The sequence below is a fragment of the Pristiophorus japonicus genome, chromosome 3 (assembly GCF_044704955.1).
Source record: "Pristiophorus japonicus isolate sPriJap1 chromosome 3, sPriJap1.hap1, whole genome shotgun sequence".
NCBI lineage: Eukaryota > Metazoa > Chordata > Chondrichthyes > Pristiophoridae > Pristiophorus > Pristiophorus japonicus.
The window spans coordinates 225,784,387-225,798,438 of NC_091979.1; the positions used below are offsets into that span (position 1 = coordinate 225,784,387).

The 14,052-nt window shown below is 44.7% G+C and overlaps 1 protein-coding gene across 1 annotated transcript in view; it reads left to right on the forward strand.

Moving 5' to 3' along the window:
• Positions 1 to 14,052, forward strand: part of herc4 (HECT and RLD domain containing E3 ubiquitin protein ligase 4) — a 267,220-nt gene that overhangs the window by 122,525 nt on the left and 130,643 nt on the right. The window lies entirely within an intron of this gene.

Sequence of the window (14,052 nt, forward strand, 5' to 3'; positions counted from 1 at the left end):
TGGCCAGTGATAGGGTGCGGCGAACATTGGGGCATCCCTTCGGCCAGGGATAGGTTGTGGTGAACATCGGGGCGTCCCTTCAGCCAGGGATAGGGTGTGGCGAACATCAGGGCGTGCCTTCGGCCAGAGATAGGGGCTGCGAGCATCAAGTCCAGCTCACAGCCTGCAGGACGCGCTGGGAGGGCGAGGAGCATGCGCGCAGACTCCACTGCGCATGCGGACAGCTGCTGGCAATGTTGCTGGGCTGTTGCTCCGTCCCCCACTGCACTATGTATGCTTCGCTAGGACAAGGGAGACTCGGCAGAGCGGGCAGGATGGGGCCACTTTTTTCCGGCGCTGTTTCCAGCATGCAAAGCCGGCGCATTTAGGGTAAGTGTGCCGAAAAAAGGGGTTGGGGAAAATTGGGCCCGAAAAGTGGTCCAACTGTGGCTAACTAGCGAAGTTGACAATAGTATTAGATTCAAAGAAACTTATAATGTTGCTAAAAAGAGGAGTAAGATTTGGAGGGTTTTAAAAATCAGCAACAGATGACCAAGAAATTGATAGAGGGAGAAAATAGAATACGAGAGCGAACTATCAAGAAATATAAAAACAAATTGCAAGAGCTTGTACAACTATGTAAAAAAGAAGAGATTAACAAAAGTAAAAGTGGTTCCCTTGGAGGCAGAGACAGGAAAAATTATAACAGGGAATAAGGAAATGGCAAAGACTTTGAAGAAATATTTTGTATCTGTCTTCACAGTAGAATCTATAAAAAATATTGAAAAATAATGAGGAACCAGGGGTCTAATGAGAATGAGGAACTTAAAGTAATTAATAATTGTAAAGAAAAAGTACTGAAGATATCAATGGACTAAAAGCCAACAAATCCCCTGGATCTGATGGCCTACATCCTAGGATTTTAAGAGCTTGACAGGGTAGATGCTGTTTCTCCTGGCTGGAGAGTCTAGAACTCGGGATCATACTCTCAGGATAAGGGGTTGTCCATTTAGGACTGAGGGAGGGGAAATTTCTTCACTCAGAGGATTGTGAATCTTTGGAATTCTCTACCCCGAGGGCTGTGGGTGCTCAGTCGTTGAGTATATTCAAGACTGAGATCGATAGATTTCTGGGCACTAAGTGAATCAAGGGATAAGGTGGGAAAGTAGAGTTGATGTAGAAGATTAGCCATGATCTTATTGAATGGTGCAGCAGGCTCAAGAGGCCATATAGCCTACTCCTGCTGCTATGTGACCAAAATGCCTGGATCTTTGCATCTGCATTTGTTGACCTCTCAAATTCCTCCTCTTCATTTCAATCATAAACAGGATTGCCTGTCCTCATCTCATCTTTCATCTGCATCTCTGTAAGGTGCATTGCCAAAGCCAATAGAAGCTAAGAATAATGAAGGAAAGTATTGGCAGGACAAGAAAATGTAAACATGGAGGACAATTCAAGAAAATCAAAGCTAATGCAAAATACAACCAAGGAGATGTAAAAGTACAAAAAAAGACACATTTCAAACATATAATCTTGCTCTTAAAAGCCTGATTCAGCAGGCGAGCTCCCCAGAACGCCTCTGCAACCACTTTTTGTGGGTGAGGTTTACACTGTTGGTGGAGCCTCACACAAAGATAGAAAATTTAGCTTTGGACCTTTTAATGATCATCTCTGAATATTTTAATGAGGCTATGCATTCCAGTGCTGTAGCCTTAATATATAGCCCTAGATTACTGCTTGCAAAGTCTGTCGGGTAGGTTGCTTAATGATTTAGATGAGGGGATTAAATGTAGTATCTCCAAATTTGCGGATGACACTAAGTTGGGTGGCAGTGTGAGCTGCGAGGAGGATGCTGTGAGGCTGCAGAGCGACTTGGATAGGTTAGGTGAGTGGGCAAATGCATGGCAGATGAAGTATAATGTGGATAAATGTGAGGTTATCCACTTTGGTGGTAAAAACAGAGACAGACTATTATCTGAATGGTGACAGATTAGGAAAAGGGGAGGTGCAAAGAGACCTGGGTGTCATGGTACATCAGTCATTGAAGGTTGGCATGCAGGTGCAGCAGGCGGTTAAGAAAGCAAATGGCATGTTGGCCTTCATAGCAAGGGGATTTGAGTACAGGGGCAGGGAGGTGTTGCTACAGTTGTACAGGGCCTTGGTGAGGCCACACCTGGAGTATTGTGTACAGTTTTGGTCTCCTAACCTGAGGAAGGACATTCTTGCTATTGAGGGAGTGCAGCGAAGGTTCACCAGACTGATTCCCGGGATGGCGGGACTGACCTATCAAGAAAGACTGGATCAACTGGGCTTGTATTCACTGGAGTTCAGAAGAATGAGAGGGGACCTCATAGAAACATATAAAATTCTGATGGGGTTAGACAGGTTAGATGCAGGAAGAATGTTCCCAATGTTGGGGAAGTCCAGAACCAGGGGTCACAGTCTAAGGATAAGGGGTAAGCCATTTAGGACCGAGATGCGGAGGAACTTCTTCACCCAGAGAGTGGTGAACCTGTGGAATTCTCTACCACAGAAAGTTGTTGAGGCCAATTCACTAAATATATTCAAAAAGGAGTTAGATGAGGTCCTTACTGCTAGGGGGATCAAGGGGTATGGCGAGAAAGCAGGAATGGGGTACTGAAGTTGAATGTTCAGCCATGAACTCATTGAATGGCAGTGCAGGCTAGAATGGCCTACTCCTGCACCTATTTTCTATGTTTCTATTTTGCAACTCACTGCCTGCAAGGCTTCATGGTGGCAAGAGGCCTCTCAGCATTTCCCCTTTACTACAAGTTTAATGTCTGAAATTTGTTAGCTATTATAGATTCATGCTGAACGAGATGAGGTTTGTAATGGTGACCACTTGTTTGCCATCTTTGAACAAGCAAAAAACATTCAAATCCTTGCAGGATGAGGGGCACCACCTTCTTCCTTTCAGGTCATGCTGTGCACAGATTTCATACTAGGAAATTTTGCAGACGGTGCATGCTCACTGCACAGATGTAGTTGGAAGAGCTGTCCAAATATTGTGGTAAACATAACCAGTTGAAGCTTTTGAGACAGGCTGTGGCTTTGAAATATAAACTTTCAGGGTGGCATTAAAATACACAAAAGACAATTCAGCAAGTATTTGTTCTAATTTTGTGCGGAACATTCTTTTGGATGTTAGAGATTTTAATTACCCCGAGAGGAAAACAAGTCGAGCTTTTTTTTTTTGAAGCAGTGATTTGAGTGAATCAATTGTTTCATCAACAAATTGATGATGAAATTTTACATTGAAAAAATGAAGTGGAAGTGGGGACATAAAGATATACAATGGGAAAAGTTGGTATAAAAATGCAATCCAAAAATAGTGACAAAAGTAAACAACATTTTTATAGATATATGGTCCACGAGTTTCCACTTTGGGCTCAATCGGAGATCCGGGCGCAAATTGTGCTCAAAATTGCAGTTTTTTAAAAGTTTTTTGTGTTGAAGTTTCCCTTCAAACTCATTTGCATATCGGCAAATGTAAAATCTGCCATGAACCAGCACAATTAGGCAGCATTTTATGAGGTAAATTTTTTAAGAATTGCATTAAAAATCATTCCTTGATATATTTGAGTGGTAACCTGGTGCAACTTTATTTGTACAGCTGAAAATGGGTTTATCTCAAAAAATAAGCATTTTTAATCAGTGTCTAGTCCACCCCCTGTGAGTAACCCAATTTTAAATAACTGAAAATGACTTTTTTTAAACTACAGAACCATTTACTAGTTACATTGGGATACAGTAGTCAGTTTCTTAGTAATTTTTTTTTAAGTATAAAGGCTTTTAAAACTTGCTTATTATCCACGACGAGACCTTGAACAATGAGGACCATTTTCCATACCTCAGGAGCCTACTGTCAGCAAGGACAGACATCGATGACTAGGTCCAACACCGCCTTCACTGTGCCAGCGCAGCCTTCGGTTGCCTGAGGAAGAGTGTGTTTGAAGACCAGGACCTCAAATCTGGCACCAAACTTATGGTCTACAGGGCAGTAGTGATACCTGCCCTCCTATATGGCTCAGAGACATGGACTATATACAGCAGACACCTCAAAACTCTGGAGAAGTACCACCAGCGCTGCCTCCGCAAGATCCTGCAAATCCATTGGCAGGATAGACGCACCAACGTCAATGTTCTCGCTCAGGCCAACATCCCCAGCATCAAAGTATTGACCACACTCGATCAGTTCTGTTGGGTAGGCCACATCATCTGCATGCCCGACATGAGACTCCCAAAGCAAGCGCTCTACTCTGAGCTTCGACATGGCAAGCGAGCCCCAGGTGGGCAGAGGAAAGGCCTCAAGGACACCCTCAAAGCCTCCTTGATAAAGTGCAACATCCCCACCGACACCTGGGAATCCCTGGCCCAAGACCGGCCAAAGTGGAGGAAGAGCATCTGGGAGGGCGCTGAGCACCTCGAGTCTCATTGCCGAGAGCAAGCAAAAACCAAGCGTACACAGCGGAAGGAGCATGCGTCAACACAGACTCGCCATCCACCCTTTCCTTCAACCACTGTTTGCCCCATCTGTTAGAGACTGTAGGTCCTGCATTGGACGACTCAGTCACCCGAGAACTCTCTTTTAGAGTGGTAGCAAGTCATGCTCGATTCCGAGGGACTGCCTATGATGATGATGATGATTGGTGTCTTTGCGCCTAAATAAATCACCAGTTTAATTTTAAGAACCTCCTTAAAGGCCGCAACGGGTGCAATTAGCGGAAACTCAAAATGGTGATGAATTCAATCTGGGGGTATGGCCACTTTTGTGGGCAAGGCTGGTTTCCAGCGCAGTATTTTTTAAACTAGCGCAAAAGATCGCAGAAACTCTAATTGTGCTCCACCTAATTTGTGCTTAAAATTTTGCAATCTTTTGTATTGGTTTGGCCGATTTCGGGCAAATTGTGTTGAAAACACAGCGTAAGCTAGCGGAAACCCTAGGCCGAGATTTTTTAATTGTCAATTTCTCATAGAATCATAGAATGTTTACAGCACAGAAAGAGGCCATTCGGCCCGTCGAGCCTGTGCCGGCTCTCTGCAACAGCACTTCAGCGAGTTCCACTCCCCCGCCCTTTCGCTGTAGTCCTGCAAGTTGTTTCCCTTTGGGTACTTATCCAATTCCCTTTTGAAAGCCACGATTGAATCTACCTCCACCACCCTTTTCAGGCAGTGCATTCCAGATCCTAACCACTCGCTACGTAAAAAAGTTTTTCCTCATGTCGCCTTTGGTTCTTTTGCCAATCACCTTACAATTTGCGTCCTCTGGTTCTCAACTCTTATCCCAATGGGAACAGTTTCTCTCCAGCTACTCTGTCTAGACCCCTCATGATGTTGAACACCTATCAAATCTTCTCCCAACCTTCTCTGCTCTGCTCTAAGGAGTAGAACCCCAGCTTCTTGAGTCAATCCACGTAACTGAAGTCCCTCATCCCTGGAATCATTCTCGTAAATCTTTTCTGCAACCATTCCAAGACCTTCACATCCTTCCTAAAGTGCGGTGCCCAGAATTGGACACAAAACTCTAGTTGAGGCCAAACCAGCGTTTTATAAAGCTTCATTATTTTGTACTCTATGCTTCTATTTATAAAGCCCAGGAGCCCTTATGCTTTTTAACCGCTTTCTCAAATTGCCCTGCCACCTTCAACGATTTGAACATAAGAAATAGGAGCAGGAGTAGGCCATTTGGCCCCTCGAGCCTGCTCCGCCATTCAATAAGATCATGGCTGATCTGATCTTGGCCTCAACTCAACTTCTCTGCCCGCTTCCCATAACCCTTGACTCCCTTAGTCTTCAAAAATTTGTCTATCTCTGCCTTAAATATATTCAATGACCCAGCCTCCACAGCTCTCTGGGGTAGAGAATTCCAAAGATTCACAATCCTCAGCGAAGAAATTCCTCCTCATTTCTGTTTTAAATGGGCGACCCCTTATTCTGAAACTATGCCCCTAGTTCTAGATTCCCCCACGAGGGGAAACATTCTCTCCATCCACCCTGTCAAGCTCCCTCAGAATCTTATATGTTTCAATAAGAGCACCTCTCATTCTTCTAAACTCCAATGAGTACAAACCCAACTTGCTCAACCTTTCTTCATCATAGAATCATAGAAATTTACAGCACAGAAGGCCATTTTGGCCCATTGTGTCCATACCGGCCAACAAGAGGCTATCGAGCCTAATCCCACTTTCCAGCTCTAGGTCCGTAGCACTGCAGGTTACAGCACTTCAAGTGCACATCCAAGTACTTTTTAAATGTGGTGAAGGCTTCTGGCAGTGAGTTCCAGACCACCACCACCGTCTGGATGAAAAAAAATTCCCCTCATATCTCCTCTAAACCTCCCTCCAATTACTTTAAATCTATGCCCCCTGATTGTTGACCCCTCTGCCAAGGGAGCCAGGCCCTTCCTAGCCACCTCAATCAGGTCTCTCCTCAGCCTCCCCTGCTCCAAGGAAAACAAACCAAGCCTATCCAATCTGTCTTCATAGCTTAAGATTCTCCACTCCCGGTGACATCCTCGTAAATCTCCTCTGTACCTTATCCTGTACAATCACATCCTTCCTGTAATGTGGTGACCAGAATTGCATGCACTACTCTAGCTGTGGCCTAACTAGTGTTTTATACAGTTCAAGCATAACACCCCCTTGCTCTTGTATTCTATGCCTCGACTAATAAAGGCAAGTATTCCATATGCCTTCTTAACCATCTTATCTACCTGGCCTGCTACCTTCAGGGATCTGTGGACATGCACTCCAAGGTCCCTTTGTTCCTCTACACTTCAGTGTCCTACCATTTAATGTGTATTCCCTTTTGTTGTTAGCCCTCCCAAAATGCATTGGCCCACACTTCTCTGCATTAAATTCCATTTGCCACTGTTCTGCCCACCTGACCAGTTGATTGATATCAGTTCCGAGTAGAGCGCTTGCTTAGGGAGCCTTGTGTCATGCATGCAGAAGATGTGCCCCCCCCCCCCCCCCCCCCCCCAACGGAGCTGGTCGAGTATGGTCAGTGCTTCCATGCTGGGGATGTTGGCCTGAGTAAGAACACTGACGTTGGTGCATCTATCTTCTCAGTGGATTTGCAGGATCTTGTGGAGGCAGCGCTGGTGGTACTTATCCAACGCTTTGCGGTGTCTGCTGTATATAGTCCACATCTGAGTCATATAGGAGGGTGGGAATCACTACTGGCCTGTAGACCATAAGCTTGGTACCAGATTTGAGGTCCTGGTCTTCAAACACTCTCTCGCTCAGGCGACCGAAGGCTGCGCTGGCACACTGGAGGCGGTATTGGACCTCGTCATCGATGTCGGCCCTTGCTGATAGTAGGCTCCGGAGCTATGGAAAATGGTGCACGTTGTCCAAGACTGCGATGTAGATTTTGATGACTGGGTGGCAATGCTGTGTGGCGGGGTCAGGTTGATGGAGCACCTGTGTCTTAAGGATGTTTAGTGTAAGGCCCATGCTTTCATACACTTCAGTGAAGGTGCTGACGATGGCTTGGAGTTCAGCCTCTGTGCGCAGACGCAAGTGTTGTTCACGTACTCTAGTTCTCACAAAGGCCTTTGACACTGTCAACCGTGAGGGACTATGGAGTGTCCTCCTTCGTTTCAGCTGCCCCCAAAAGTTTGTCACCATCCTCTGCCTGCTCCACGATGACATGCAAACTGTGATCCTGACCAACGGATCCACCACAGACCCAATCCAAGTCCGGTCCGGGGTCAAGCAGGGCTGCGTCATCGCACCAATGCTCTTCTTGATCTTTCTTGCTGCAATGCTCCATCTCACTCCCTACAAGGTCCCTGCTAGAGTGGAACTAAACTATAGAACCAATGGGAACCTGTTCAACATTCGTTGCCTCCAGGCTAGATCCAAGGTTGTCCTCTGTCATTTAAGTCTAGATCATTGATGTATACTACAAAAAGCAAGGGACCTAGTACTGAGCCCTGCGGAACCCCACTGGAAACAGCCTTCCCGTCACAAAAACACCCATCAACCATTACCCTCTGCTTCCTGCCTTTGAGCCAATTTTGGATTCAACTTGCCACTTTGCCCTGGATCTCATGGGCTTTTGCTTTCGTGACCAGTCTGCCATGTGGGATCTTATCAAAAGCCTTGCTGAAATCCATATACACTACATCAAATGCACTACCCTTATCGACCCTCCTTGTTACATCCTCTCAAAATTCAATCAAGTCAAGTTAGTCAGACACGACCTTCCCTTAACAGTGTTGACAGTCCTTGATTAATTCGTGTCTTTCTAAATTAAAATTTAGCCTGTCCTTCAGAATTTTTTCCAATAATTTTCCCACCACCGAGGTTAGGCTGACTGGCCTGTAATTACTTGGTCTATCTCTTTCTCCCTTCTTAAACAAAGGTACCACATTAGCAGTCCTCTGGTACCACACCTGAAGCCAGAGAGGATTGGAAAATGATGGTCAAAGCCTCTGCTATTTCTTCTTTTGCTTCACTTTACAGCCTGGGATACTTTTCATCCGGGCTTGAGGACTTTTCTACTTTCAAAGCTGCTAAACCCCTTAATACCTCCTCTCTCTCTGTTTATTTCATCGAATATTTCACACTCTTCCTCCCCAGTAGCAGTGTCTGCATCGCCCCTCTCCTTTGTGAAAACAGAGGCAAAGTATTCATTAAGAACCATACCCACATCTCCCGCCTCCACGCACAGATTGCCCTCATGGTCTCCAATAGGCCCTACCCTTTCTTTGTTATCCTATAAGAACATAAGAAATAGGAGCGGTAGGCTATTTGGCCCCTCGAGCCTGATCTGTCATTCAATAAGATCATGGCTGATCTGATCATGGACTCAGCTCCACTTCTTTGCCTATAACCCTTTACTCCCTTATTTCCCAAAAATTTGTCTTATCTCCGCCTTAAATATATTCAATGCCCCAGCCTCCACGGCTCTCTGGGGTAGAGAATTCCATAGATTTACAACCCTCTGAGAGTAGGAATTTCTCCTCATCTCAGTTTTAAATGGCAGCCCCTTATTCTAAGACGATGTCACCGAGTTTTCGTTTCCCCTATGTGTGGAAATATCCTCTCTGCATCCACCATGTCGAGCCCCCTCATTATCTTATTTGTTTCGATAAGATCACTTCTCATTCTTCTGCAATGAGTATAGGCCCAGCCTACTCAACCCATCTTCATAAGTCAACCCCCTCATCTCCAGAATCAACTATTGAACCTTCTCTGAACAGCCTCCAATGCAAGTATATTCTTCCTTAAATATGGAGACCAAAACTACGCAGTACTCCAGGTGTGGCTTCACCAATACCGTATACAGTTGTAGCAGGACTTGTCTGCTTTCATACATTATCCCCCTTGAAATAAAGGCCAACATTCCATTTTCCTTCCTGATTAGTTGCTGTACCTGCATACTAACTTTTTGTGTTTCATGCACAAGGACCCCCAGGTCACACTGTACTGCAGCACTTTGTAATTTTTCTCCATTTAAATTATAATTTGCTTTTCTATTTCTGCTAACGTGGATAACCTCACATTTTCCCACATTATACTCCATCTGCCAGATTTTTGCCCACTGACTTAACCTGTCTATATCCCTTTGCAGATTTTTTGTGTCCTCCTCACAATTTGCTTTCCCACCCATCTTTGTATCATGAGCAAACTTGGTTACATTACACTCGGTCCCTTCATCCAAGTCATTAATATAGATTGTAAATAATTGAGGCCCCAGCACCAATCCTTGTGGCACCCCACTAGTCACTGTTTGCCAACTGGAAAATGACCCATTTATCCCGACTCTGTTTTCTGTTAGTTAGCCAATCCTAATATATTACCCCCAACCCCATGAGCTTTTATCTTGTGCAGTAACCTCTTATGTGGCACCTTATCGAATGCCTTCTGGAAATCCAAATACACCACATCCACTGGTTTCCCCCTTATCCACCCCGCTCATTATATCCTCAAAGAACTCCAGCAAATTTGTCAAACATGATTTCCCTTTCATAAAACCATGCTGACACTGCTTGATTGAATCATGCTTTTCCAAATGTCCCGCTACTGCTTCCTTAATAATGGACTCTAGCATTTTCCCAATGCCAGATGTTAGGCTAACTGGTCTATAGTTTCCTGCTTTTTGTCTGCCTCCTTTTTTAAATAGGGGCATTACATTTGCAGTTTTCCAATCCGCTGGGACCGTCCCAGAATCCAGGAAATTTTGGTAGATTACAACCAATGCATCCACTGTCTCTGCAGCCACTTCTCAAGACCCGAGGATGTAAGCCATCAGGTCCAGGGGACTTGTCTGCCTTTAGTCCCATTATTTTACCCAGTACTACTTCATTAGTGATGGTGATTGTATTGAGTCCCTCCTTCCCTATAGCCCCTTGATTATCCACTATTGGAATGTTTTTAGTGTTTTCTACCGTGAAGACCGTTACAAAATATTTGTTGAACGTCTCTGCCATTTCCCTGTTCTCCATTATTAATTCTCCTCTTGCTCTTAATATATTTATAAAACATCTTTGGGTTTTCCTTGATAAGAATTTTTCATGCTCTCTCTTTGCTTTCCTAATATCCTTTTTAATTTCACCCTTGCACGTTCTATACTCCTCCGCAGATTCTGCAGTATTTGGTCTTCAGTATCAGTCATAAGCCTCCCATTTTTTTCTTTATCCTATCTCAGGAATCAACCTCGTGAACCTTCTCTGAACTGCCTCCAATGTGAGCATATCCCTCCTAAATAGAAACATAGAAAATAGGTGCAGGAATAGGCCATTCGGCCCTTCGAGCCTGCACCGTCATTCAATAAGATCATAGCTGATCATTCCCTCAGTACCCCTTTCCTGCTTTCTCTCCATATCCCTTGATCCCCTTAGCCATAAGGGCCATATCTAACTCCCTCTTGAATATATCCAATGAACTGGCATCAATAACTCTCTGCGGCAGGGAATTCCACAGGTTACCAACTCTCTGAAGAAGTTTCTCCTCATCTCAGTCCTAAATGGTCTACCCCTTATCCTAAGACTATGTCCCCTGGTTCTGAACTTCCCCAACATTGGGAACATTCTTCCCGCATCTAACCTGTCCAGTCCCGTCAAAATCTTATACGTTTCTATGAGATCCCCTCTCATCCTTCTAAACTCCAGTGAATAAAGGCCCAGTTGATCCAGTCTCTCCTCATATAACAGTCCAGCCATCCCTGGAATCAGTCTGATGAACCTTCGCTGCACTCCCTCAATAGCAAGACTGTCCTTCCTCAGATTAGGAGACCAAAACTGAACACAATATTCCAGGTGAGGCCTCATAAGACCCTGTACAACTGCAGTAAGACCTCCCTGCTCCTATATTCAAATCCCCTAGCTATGAAGGCAAACAGACCATTTACCATCTTCTCCGCTTGCCGTACTTGCATGCCCACTTTCAGTGACTGATGAACGATGACACCCAGGTCTCGGTGCACCTCCCCTTTTCCTAATCTGCCGCCGTTCAGATAATATTCTGCCTTCGTGTTTTTGCCCCCAAAATGGATAACCTCACATTTGTCCACATTGTACTGCATTTGCCATGCATTTGCCCACTCACCTAACCTGTCCAAGTCACCCTGCAGCCTCTTAGCGTCCTCCTCACAGCTCACACCGCCACCCAGATTAGTGTCATCCGCAAACTTGGAGATATTACATTCAATTCCTTCATCTAAATCGTTAATGTATATTGTAAAGAGCTGGGGTCCCAGCACTGAGCCCTGCGGCACTCCACTAGTCACTGCCTGCCATTCTGAAAAGGACCCGTTTATCCCAACTCTCTGCTTCCTGTCTGCCAACCAGTTCTCTATCCACGTCAGTACATTACCCCCAATACCATGCGCATTGATTTTGCACACCAAATTCTTGTGCGGAACCTGGTCAAAAGCTTTTTGAACACCACAAAACACCACATCCACTGGTTCTCCCTTGTCTACTCTGCTAGTTACATCCTCAAAAAAATTCCAGAAGATTCGTCAAGCATGATTTCCCTTTCATAAATCCATGCTGACTTGGACCAATCCTGTCACTGCTTTCCAAATGCGCTGCTGTTTCATCCTTAATGATTAATTTCAACATTTTCCCCACTACTGATGTCAGGCTAGCCGGTCTATAATTACCCGTTTTCTCTCTTCCTCCTTTTTTAAAAAGTGGTGTTACATTAGCTACTCTCCAGTCCATAGCAACTGATTCAGAGTCGATAGACTGTTGGAAAATGATCACCGATGCATCCACTATTTCTAGGGCCACCTCCTTAAGTACTCTGAGATGCAGACTATCAGGCCCAGGAGATTTATCGGCCTTCAATCCCATCAATTTCCCTAACACAATTTCCCACCTAATAAGGATATCCTTCAGTTCCTCCTTCTCACTAGACCCACTGTCCCCTAGTACATTCGGAAGGTTATTTGTGTCTTCCTTCGTGAAGACAGAACCGAAGTATTTGTTCAATTGGTCCGCCATTTCTTTGTTCCCCATTATAAATTCACCTGAATCCGACTGCAAGAGACCTACGTTTGTCTTCACTAATCTTTTTCTCTTCACATATTTATAGAAGCTTTTGCACTCAGTTTTTATGTTCCCAGCAAGCTTCCTCTCGTACTCTATTTTCCCCTTCTTAATTAAACCCTTAGTCCTCCTCTGTTGAATTCCAAATTTCTCCCAGTCCTCAGGTTTGTTGCTTTTTCTAGCCAATTTATATGCCTCTTCCTTGACTTTAACACTATGCTTAATTTCCCTTGTTAGCCATGGTTAAGCCACCTTCCCCGTTTTATTTTTACTCCAGACAGGGATGTACAATTGCTGAAGTTCATCCATGTGATCTTTAAATGTTTACCATTGCTTATCCACCGTCAGCCCTTTCAGTATCCTTTGCCAGTCTATTCTAGCCAATTCACACCTCATACCGTCGAAGTTACCTGTCCTTAAGTTCAGGACCCTAGTTTCCGAATTAACTGTGTCACTCTCCATCTTAATAAAGAATTCTACCATATTATGGTCACTCTTCCCCAAGGGACCTCGCACAGCAAGATTGCTAATTAGTCCCCTCTCATTACACATCACCCAGTCTAGGATGGCCAGCTTTCTAGTTGGTTCCTCGACATATTGGTCTAGAAAACCATCCCTAATACACTCAGGAAATCCTCCTCCACCGCATTGCTACCAGTTTGGGTTAGCCTAATCAATATGTAGATTAAAGTCGCCCATGATAACTGCTGTATCTTTATTGCACACATTCCTTATTTCTTGTTTGATGCTGTTCCCAACCTCACTACTACTGTGGTGGTCTGCACACAACTCCCACTAACGTTTTCTGCCCTTTGGAATTCCGCAGCTCCATCCATACCGATTCCACATCGTCCAGGCTAATTTCCCTCCTTACTATTGCATTAATTTCCTCTTTAACCAGCAATGCCACCCCGCCTCTTTTTCCTCTCTGCCTATCCTTCCTAAATGTTGAATACCCCTGGATGTTGAGTTCCCAGCCTTGGTCACCCTGGAGCCAATGCCCGTGATGCCAATTACGTCATATCCGTTAACTGCTGTCTGTGCAGTTAATTCGTCCACCTTATTCCAAATACTCCTCGCATTGAGGCACAGAGCCTTCAGGTTTGTCTTTGTAACACACTTTGCCCCTTTAGAATTTTTCTGTAATGTGGCCCTTTTTGTTTTTTGCCTTGGGTTTCTCTGCCCTCCACTTTTACTATTCTCCTTTCTATCTTTTGCTTCTGCCTCCATTTTATTTCCCTCTGTCTCCCTGCATAGGATCCAAACCCCCTGCCATGTTAGTTTAGCTCCTCCCCAACACCACTTGCCTCCTCCCCAACATCACCTTCGGAGACCAAAACTGTAAACAATACGCCAGGTGTGGTCTCACCAACGCTCTGTACAGTTGTAGCAGGAGCTCCCTACTTTTATACTCCATCCCCCTTGCAATAAAGGCCTACATTCCATTTGCCTTCTTAATTACTTGCTGTACCTGCATGCTAACTTTTTGTGTTTCATGTGCAAGGACCCCAGATCCCTCTGTACTGCAGCATTTTGTAATCTCTCCC